The 10,000-nt window shown below is 46.7% G+C and overlaps 1 non-coding gene across 1 annotated transcript; it reads right to left on the reverse strand.

Moving 5' to 3' along the window:
• Nucleotides 1–3,228: 3,228 nt before the first annotated feature.
• LOC134543898 (5S ribosomal RNA) lies at nucleotides 3,229–3,347 on the reverse strand. The gene has a single exon (XR_010077345.1). It is a non-coding gene; the product is annotated as a 5S ribosomal RNA (ribosomal RNA).
• Nucleotides 3,348–10,000: the final 6,653 nt, after the last annotated feature.

Here is a 10,000-nt window from a genome sequence, read left to right on the forward strand (position 1 = left end):
TTTAATTTGCACTGCGAGCTGTTTAAATTTACTGCTACACCAAACAGGGAACTTTTCATTTGCAGATGTTATTCAAGGAATCAAATACGTAATTTGTGCTGGAATCACTTGAAAATGGTTAAATTAACTTAGGTATACTTTAGTGTATAGTATGCTGAAAATGTGGAGATAATTTCATGAAGGCTGTTTGCTGTGGAAGCACTAGCAAATCACCTTGTTCAGTGCCACCTGGAATGGCTTTCTTCGTGCACCTCCAAGGATGATGTGATTATTATTGTGAGTAAATTTTGTTTACATTTTCATTGTGTGAATAATAAAACTTTTAACTGTACACACAACAAGCATTTCACTTGGATCTGATGCATTCTCAAGAGTGCAGTTTCTGTTTAGCTTTTAAAACTGGCTGCCCTTCAATTCACTCAAGGTGCAGATGCAAGTTGCTGATGAAGTATTCCACACACATGCTACATTGGAGAAATATTTTAATAAAAATTAAAACTCTTGCAGGATTTCGAATAAAAACTATCCTATTTATCCCTTCTATGTTTTGGTACTGCGAAATTGAGAGAGGTAAGTAAGTTGTGAGGTTATTTTTACTTGCTTGCATGTGAGGTTAGCAGAGCAAAAATATTTTTGAAATTGCAGATACATGGTCACTTTATTTCGTTGCAAACATTTATAAGCTCGTAATCTTATTTAAAGTCTCCATACTTAATGCGTTTGGAAAACCTTCTTTCTCTCAATTTTACAATGGAACAAAATTTTACTTGTATGTGTACATTAATTCCATCTCTAAATGATGTAGGTTTACGCACCGAGATCAGGTACATTGTAGAGAGAAAAACACACGAGTACCTGCTTATTTTGAAGTTTTAATGAGTATATTAAAAAAAAAAAAAAAAAAACGATAAAAATATAATTGAAAAAGTATATTATTCACGTATTTTTGAGGATGAGGGGAGGGGGTGTTTTTGTCCGATGGTCGTTTATCTTTAAAGAAATTTCCGTTGGACCTGTGCGTTCTTGCTCTGCCAATTCTCGAAAAATGAAATATTTTAAGTCGTCTTTTATGTGCTAACTTCATTATATTTGGCTGCATTCGTATTTTTATTAGTTTTGAAACATTCATGTCACGGAAAATAATCATAAACCAGGACAAAAACGTTTTGACTAAATGTTCTAGGTTGGTTGTAAAACATTTTCTTATTTTATTTCACATCGGAAACATCTGTTAAGTTGTAAGCTTTGTAATGAATGCGACAGTCACTTGTTCGCTGAAGTGTTTGTTTAAGAAATTAGTATTGTAAATTTGTTTATGGTCTTGTTAAATGAAATTTTAAGTGAAATCATTTGGGAAAACAGAGGCTACAGGAATTTTCAACACAACTTGATGACCGACGTTGTGACTAGTGTGGGAGTGTGTGCTCGTGTAAATATCAATTTTTCTTACTCCTCGTGCCGGTCAACAGGAAAACAGCGAGTGTGTTATCTCATCGCGGGCGTGTGATTGCGTGTGGTAAATTGTGCTAGGTTAATTACCGCAAAACTCCACTGTGTGCAAATATGTAGTGTGTCGCTGTATGCAAATATTTGGTATGTCTTTTTTTTTTTTTTTTTTTTTTCAGGCAATACACACTTTGAATTTTACACAATTTCGATGCTGCAACCTAAGTGTATACATGCGAATAGGATTGCTTAAATGAAAAAGTAAAGTAGGAGGTAAGTGCAAATGTTTCCAGGAGGTTATGCACACACAATCTATTTTATGAATTAATAGTTATTATCTAAGAAAATGATAGAAGATTATAAATAATGTGTGCAGAATAATACAGAATTTGCATGTTACACAAAAAAAAATATATATATATATTCCAAATATTGTTAGCAAAATGCACCTAGATTAGTGAGCTGGATTTTTTTTTTTTTTTTGTATTTTTGTTCTGTTGATCCCACGTGGAGTCAAGGCTCCGGGATATAGAACATGTATGTGCAGACAATTAATATTTACATGATGCAAGTTACCAAGAAAAAAAATTTCAAAAAAAAAAAATACATAACATGTTACACAATTTAACTTTATGCAAAACATGAAGCAGCTGTTATCACAAGTCCATTCAACAAATTAACAGTTCAATTTCTCTATTATCAATCAAATTAAAGAATAGCTTCAGAGGGTAGGTAGGATATTCTAGAAGAATTTTTTTTACTGTTTTTTTTTTTAATACTGGTAAATTGTTTTAGTTATTTTCTGTGATATTAAGTTGTAAAGTTTTACTCCCAAGTAATTTAGTCCATTTTCAAATCGCCTAGTGTTATGTTCAACTATCCTCAATTTACTAGCATTTCTGGTGTTATACCTATGTGCGAATATCTAAAAAAAAAAAAAAAAAAAAAAAATAATAATTTTTTTTTTCTTCTTTTTCTTAAGAATGAATAAAAAGTTTCTAGAACGTATTCATTTATGGCAGTCAGGACTTTAAGTTTTTTGAATTTTGGTCTGCAGTTAGATGATTTTTTATCTTTTGTTATTATTCTAATAGCTCCTTTTTTTTTTTTTTCCCCCAATGTTATATGGCAGAAAGAGTAGAGCTATGGCTACTGTGACATCATGCATTGATGGGAAGGTTATTGTTGGATAACAAAAATTTAGATGATATAATTTTTATTTTTTTCCATACACAACACATTGCAGGTACAATTTTACAGGTTACAGCTGTACCACCTCTAGTATTGCTGCCGACCATCCAACAAATGAGCACACTAAACAGGCATTGATGACATTGTTATCAACGTCTTTTTGAATCTCTCATTATTATACATAACTGCCCACTGAAACAGAGAAACTTCAAAATAGGTGTGTGTGTGTGTGTTTATATATATATATATATATATATATATATATATATATATACATATATACATACATACATACATACATACATACATACATACATACATATACACTTATCTATTTATTTTTTCACTTTGAATTTTGTATGAGGTATACACATGCAAAGATTCACAGCTGCTGCTGGGTGGGTGAGTGAGTGAGTGATTGAGTGAGTGATTGATTGATTGATTGATTGATTGATTGATTGAGAGAGAGTGAGTGTGTGTGTGTGTGTGTGTTAGGGGGGGGGGGGGAAATGTGGTGATTGTGGGGGAAAAAAAAATTTAAAATTGAAATTTTTAAAAAAAAATTTTTTTCTGTAGGGTGCAAAATAGTAGTGCCAACGGCACGTGGTGTTCCCAAGCGGTCACCCATCTAAGTACTAACCACGCTCGACGATGCTTAACTTCGGTGATCGGACGAGAACCGGTGTGTTCATCGTGATATGGCCGTTGGCAATGATATAGATGTTTTTTTTTTGCAGTTTGTATTTGCCACTCGAAATAGCTATACCAGGTGTGATTGTTACAAACAACAGGAGAAATCGTGTAATGAACACTCTTTTACTTCCCCCCCCCCCCCCCCCCTCCCCACACACAACACCCACCACCCTCACCATCCCAACCACCAAAGCCCTCTTCAAAATACACTCTCACACACACACACAAACCCACACTCTATAACTGATGAACATTACCATAACTTCTTAAAGCCATTAGATAATATTTAACTCAAGAAAGGTATTGTGATATGTTTAAAGAAAGAAAGGTGAAACCTTTAACTTTACCAGCAGGTATTAGTATCACTGAGGTATCTTCTAGGTTGTAGCAGCAATAGTAGTAATAATAATAAAATTAAATAAGGTAATAAAAAAGAAAAGTTATACATGTGATCAAATCATGAATGTATAAAACTGGAATGAATTTAAATTTTTTTTATTTTTCTTCATAGGCTGTTTTGAAATTGATGAGTAAGTGCCTCTTCTTTTAAATTTTTTAATGCTGAACACTGTTACATAAGAGATGAATGTTTAGAAAATTTAAAAAAAAAAAAAAGCTAGCCCAGCCCCCTCCCCCCCTCACACAAAATCCAAACAAAAAAAAAACACCCTCCTTCAAAACATCACATAATCATCCAGCCAGCAGTGCAGACGAGAAATTTGCACTCGGGGCCGCCATTTTGACGATAAATTCTTGCATGGCACACCAAAGGTAGGAAAGAATTTAAAAAAATAAAAATAATGGGCGAGCACCCTCGCGTCTGCCTGTAGAAAATGAAGTTAAAAGTAACATAACCTAAAGACAGGCACACACTAGGGTGCTCCCAGGCGGTTGAGAAATTTTTTCCCGCCAAAAGACTTATATATATTATTTATTTTACTGTTTTTGGCAGGGGGCTATGTCGGTCTGTGTGCAAAGTAGTTCCTACTCCCGCCGCCAGGAGCGCGCGCGGTGGGTAGCGATGTTGTTTTTTCTGCTTTCATTTGTTTATTATTTAGAGGGTTAATGCTATGTAAATGTACGCAAGTTTGGTTATGTGTCGGTAGTTGTGCGAGATTTAATTTCCGAAACGAAATTTGACTTTCATCGGCCTGCATTTCTCACTTATTCGGAAAATACATGTGTGTTTATGTATGTATAATAATCGAGTGATTTTGTAATAATTTGGAAGTTTTGTTTGCGTGTGCGATGTGGGGAAGAAAAGGTGTGCACACGAGTCCTAGGGCTATATTTTTTTTTATTGCGAAATATTTACTTCATGTGGTGAAAAATTTTAAATTATTTGTGATGCAAGTGAAATTTTTTTTTTTTTTTCAGTTGGGTGATGTGTTTGTCCTCGTTTGTGTGCAAGGAAGCAAACATGCTGAAGGTAAGGGGCCATAAATGACACTTTAAAATATTAGTTTACCATTAATTTTGGTTAAATATTAAATTGCCATATAAGTAAAATCATGTCAACTGTTGTATTCCACCCAGTATAAGCTGTTAGTAATGGGTACTTAATATAAATAGAATAAATGTAAGCATTTTCGTCTGCATGAAAATTCACTTTTTTTTTGGATCCATTTGTACTGTGGGTAGTTAAATAGTACATTATGTTGTTTTTACTTCGAAGTACAAAACATCTTGTGCATGATTGCAAATTCAAACGCAGTTAAGCATAATATGAATTCGAATTATGTGTGTGTGTGTGTGTGTGTGTGTATATATATATTTTTTTTTTTTTTTTTTTTTTTTACTGTGTCCAGTTTTAGCACAAATGGAATTATTTTCAAAGTGAATCGATGCAACTGGTCTTTGCCATTAATATTGATATATGATCTAACTAAATTAAATAGAAAGGATTTTTTTATTTATTTTTTTATATATATAAATATATTTGTAGCAATGTACTAATGACCACAGAAGTAAGCAAAAAAAAAAATATATATATATATATCTCAGCCAGTAAACCATGCGTCTTAAAGACTTTTTTTAATGAAAATATTTCTGCCTTGGTTAAGCTTACATTTACTATCATAGGGATTGAGGGAATTGTAGAACAGCAGCAGAAGCATTTCCTTTCATGATCATGTTCTTGGTCCTGAAAAGGACCGTTTATGTAAGCATGTGCACACCAGACCTGCTCACTTGGAGCTGGTGTATTTGGTGACAGCCTTGGTGCCCTCGCTGACAGCGTGCTTGGCCAGCTCCCCGGGCAGCAGCAGTCTCACGGCCGTCTGTATCTCGCGGCTGGTGATGGTGGAGCGCTTGTTGTAGTGGGCGAGGCGGCTGGCCTCTGCCGCGATGCGCTCGAAAATGTCGTTCACGAAACTGTTCATGATGCTCATGGCCTTAGATGATATGCCAGTGTCCGGATGAACTTGCTTCAACACTTTGTAGATGTAGATTGCGTAGCTTTCCTTCCTCTTGCGCTTCTTTTTCTTGTCGCCCTTCGAGATGTTTTTCTGGGCCTTGCCCGCCTTTTTGGCTGCCTTACCGCTCGTCTTGGGGGGCATCGTAGGTCTGAGCTGTGCCGCTGTCGCTAGATGAGTGAGACGGGAACTGAATTTTTTTCGTGAAAAGTTTTCTTGGCTTCTTGTTGCGCGACCAATCGGAGCGCTCCGCGGCTCGTGATTGGTCGCGCTCCGCGGAGGGACGTGTAACAAAAGTAATTTCCAGCGGCCGGGGCGCCACTTTCTCGTAGGTTGCGGACCAGTGTACAGCCTATAACTCAACATGTCTGGCAGAGGAAAAGGAGGAAAGGTTAAGGGGAAATCCAAGACTCGCCTCGGCAGTAGTGTTTGCGATCGCTCCAGTGTTCTTGCCTCGTTTCGGTGTTTGTGGTTTCAGTTCGCCATCGAAGTGGTGTTTTTTGTGTTCTGTATTCATTTGTGCACCTGCACAAACGTTTGTGAGTGTCGGCGCGGCGTCGTTTAATTTTAATCAGTGTTTCTGTTCACTTGTCATTATGTAAACAATCTTGGATACTTTCGATTAATCGATTGGGCCTGGACTCGCCTTTCGATTGTGTGGTCCCAATTATTATTTTTGTGGTCCCAATTATGTGGTCCCGATTTTCTGCACCATAAATTTGTGGTCCCAACTGGAAATGGACAGCGACGTGGTTCCTGCCTCTCCGAACGCCATTGTGGTGGACCATCAGTCTCTTGCGGCCCCGCCATCCTTGCCGCCGCCGCCTGTCATGCCTGGTAAGCACTGGGCCGCAGCGGGCGGGCACCGCTCCAACGTCATCTCGTCCTCCTCAGACTCGGAGGCTGACGTTCTCTCGGCCGAACCCTCTTCGCAAGGTGCTGCCGACCGCCGCAACAGCAAGTACAGCAAGGACGCTGCCAAGGCGATGGTTCGGCGCCAATACTTTGCGGGCCCTCGCCCTGATGGGGTTGGTGGCAGCACACCATCTTCTCGTGCCATCTCCCGGGCTGACACCAGGGAACACCGCCGCCAACAGCAGGCGGAGGTTCTCCACACGAAGCGGCAGGCGGATGCGCATGTGGCGGCCATCATTGACGCTGTCGCGGCGGGGGTGGAACGCCCCTGGTCGCATGGCCGCACGCCTTCCTGGCCTAATGATCTTCACCGCATTGACGCGGAGGAGGTGGCGGATGCTGGTGGGGGGCCCGCCTCCCGCTCTGCCTCCCAGCCGGACATCCATCTTATTCGGCAGGTCGAGGAGACCTGGCGTGGGCTGTCCTCAGGATCGCTGTCTGCCCCCCGACCGGTACCCACCGTTTCCAGCTGCCACACGCCTCGGAGTGCGGCGACGGCTACCACCACGTCCACTGTGATGACCACCACCTCGGTCGCCATCTGCGCCGTGTCGGGGGGCCGCCCGCCGGCCCTGCTTTCCCCTTTGGTTGCTGACGCTGATCCCCCATTTCAAGCCGTCGGGGCAGCGGAGCCCCATCTGGGCCTTTCTCCTGCCGACCCCCGGGCCCCACCTGACCCAGTGCCCCGCCGTCCGGCTGCCGGGGTGGTTGCGGCGCCACCGGTGTCTTCGTGCGCCACCTCTTCGGCTCCGCGCACCCCAGTGGTGCCCCCAGGTGGTCCGGCCTCTTCTGAGCCACGCGTCAAGCGTATTCCACCCATCGTTGTGGCCACCCGCCTCACCGCCGATGCACTGCGGGGCAACCGCGAGTTGCGCCGTAAACTTCAAGGGGACTTTACGGTGGACTACCTGCGGGGGTACCCACGGTACCACCCCACCTCTCTTCAAGACAGGGCGGTGCTCATGGAGTATTTCCGCACCCATGGGATCCAGTGCCATACTTTCCCGGTGGCAGGCCGCGCCAAACCGAAGTTAGTCCTGGCTGGTCTGCCCCCCACTGCCGCGGAGGCGTCGGTGTGGGAGGAGCTGGCTGAGGAGGGCGTCCGCCCGGACTCCCTCCGTCGCCTGACGCCGGACTGGGCGGCGGACCGCGGTGTAATCCGGTTCCTCCTTGTCTTTCCGGATGCCGCTCAGCTGGCGAAGGCCCGCGCCCTGAGACACCTGGCTGGGCTCCGCATTCAGTGGGAGGAGTTTCGGGGTGGATCCCGCCCCCTCCAATGCCACAACTGCCAGCGGTGGGGGCACCGGGTGGAGGACTGTGGCCACCCGTTCCGTTGCCTCCGCTGCGTCCGGCAGCATGCCCACGGCGCCTGCCCGAAGACCCCGGAGGAGCCGCCTTGCTGCGTCAACTGTGAGGGGCAGCATCCGGCCAACGCCCGCACCTGCCCCTCCTACTTGAAGTTCCTCGAGCAGCAGCTGCGGCGGAAGGGGCCTTCGCTTCAGCAGCTGCCACGGCCCCAGCCGCCACGCCACCACCTCCAGGACGCCGCTCCCTCCCGGCCATCCATGGCTGCCGTGCCTCCAGATGACTTTCCGTCCTTGCGCCCTCCATCCTCGTACCGTCCTCCGGGGACGCACTCCTATGCGGCGTCTGTTGCCGGTCCTCCGCTGTTTCTGGGGCCCACTCCTTTTGCGGCACAGCTTCCACCTTCCCCTCAGGCCCCCTTCGCCACGCAAGGGCCCCGCCCCGTCCCTCTCCTTCCGGTCGCCCCGCCTGTAGTCTGGTCCTCGCATCGGCCGCCGGGATGGGGTGCAGGGTCTGCGTCGGTCCCCATGGCCTTTGAACCGGCTTCGGCCCCCCTTCCCCCTCTTCCCGAGAGGGGCCCACCTGCTGCTCCTTCCCAGGGGCTGCCCTCGGGTTCGAGGCTGTCTGACACCCGCCCGGTGGGCTCCCGGTCCCCGGGTCAGCCTGACCCGCCCTCCGAGGCCACCCCCCCACTGGCTGCCTCCTCACGGGCCTCCCTCCATTTGCCTCATTCTGACCTTCCCTCTCACTCGCCTTCCCCACTCCAGGGCCCGCCCCATTCTCACCCCACGGTAGGTCTCACCGGGCCGCAGCAGCCTCCCCCTCCACTCGAACATCCGCCTGGTCCGCCTCCATCCGCTTGCCCCGCCCGTTCTTCGGCCGGTGAGGCATCGTCTCGCAGCGTACCTTCCTTCCTTCCGTCTGCTTCCCTCTCCTCGTCTTCCCACATCCCCTTCTCGGCCTTCTTTGAGACTTACAACTGGCTACAGCACCTCCGTCTCCTCCCGTGGTTGCAGTTGTTTGCCACGGGCATCTACCACATCTCCCAAGCCTCTTCCCCTCTTCTTCAGGCAGAAATATTTTTCCGCACCGTCCTCGCCTTTTTGCAGGGTGTGTTCTCCGCCCCCCCTTAAACTGGTCCTCTGGAACGCCCATGGCGTTCGTTCCAAGCAGGCTGACTTCTTCCATTTCCTACATGCCCACCATCCTGACATTGTCTGTTTGACCGAGACTTGGCTGAAGCCCCAGCATCCTTTCTCCCCACCTGGGTATGCCACCATCCGTCGGGATAGGGATGCGCGGGGGGGCGGGGTTGCCCTCCTTGTCCGCGAATCCCTTCCCTATCACCCGCGCGCGCTCCCGCCGCTTCTAAATGTGGAGGCGGTGGCTGCCCGCCTCCGCCTCATCCCACACCCCCTCACTGTGTGCTCGGTCTACTTGCCCGAGCACGGCCCGTTCCCGGCCCGCGGCCTCCAGACGTTATTCCGCATGGATGCCCGGGTGGTGGTAGGGGGGGACTTCAATTGCCGGCATCGCGACTGGGGCTGCTTGTCCACGAGCAATCGGGGTATTCAGCTCCTTCGTGTCGTCCAGGGTTCCCCGGCACTCACCCTTCACTCACCCCCATCTTTCACGTTCATTCCGTGTCACATCCGGCAACGGCCGAGTGTCCTCGACTTGGTTATCACGGTGGGCCCGGTGGCCATGTCGGGGCTCTCGGCTCGCGCCGAGCTCACTTCCGATCATACACCGGTCATCGGTTTCGTGCGTGCGGCTTCCCGCCCTCCTCCTGTGTCCCCCACTTCCTTCGATTTTGCTCGTGCCGACTGGGCCGCCTATCGGGCACATCTGGACGGCACACTCAACCTTCATTTTCACATCTCCTCCCGGCAGCAGTTGGACGAGCACGTGTCCATCCTCACGGACTCGATCCTGGCTGCTGCACGGGCCTCCATTCCCTGTCGTCGCCCGCTCCTGCGGGGCGCGCCCTTCCCGCCGTCTCTGCGCCAGCTCATTTCGGCCCGCAATGCCGCTCG

This window comes from Bacillus rossius, unplaced genomic scaffold (genome assembly GCF_032445375.1).
Source record: "Bacillus rossius redtenbacheri isolate Brsri unplaced genomic scaffold, Brsri_v3 Brsri_v3_scf23, whole genome shotgun sequence".
NCBI lineage: Eukaryota > Metazoa > Arthropoda > Insecta > Phasmatodea > Bacillidae > Bacillus > Bacillus rossius.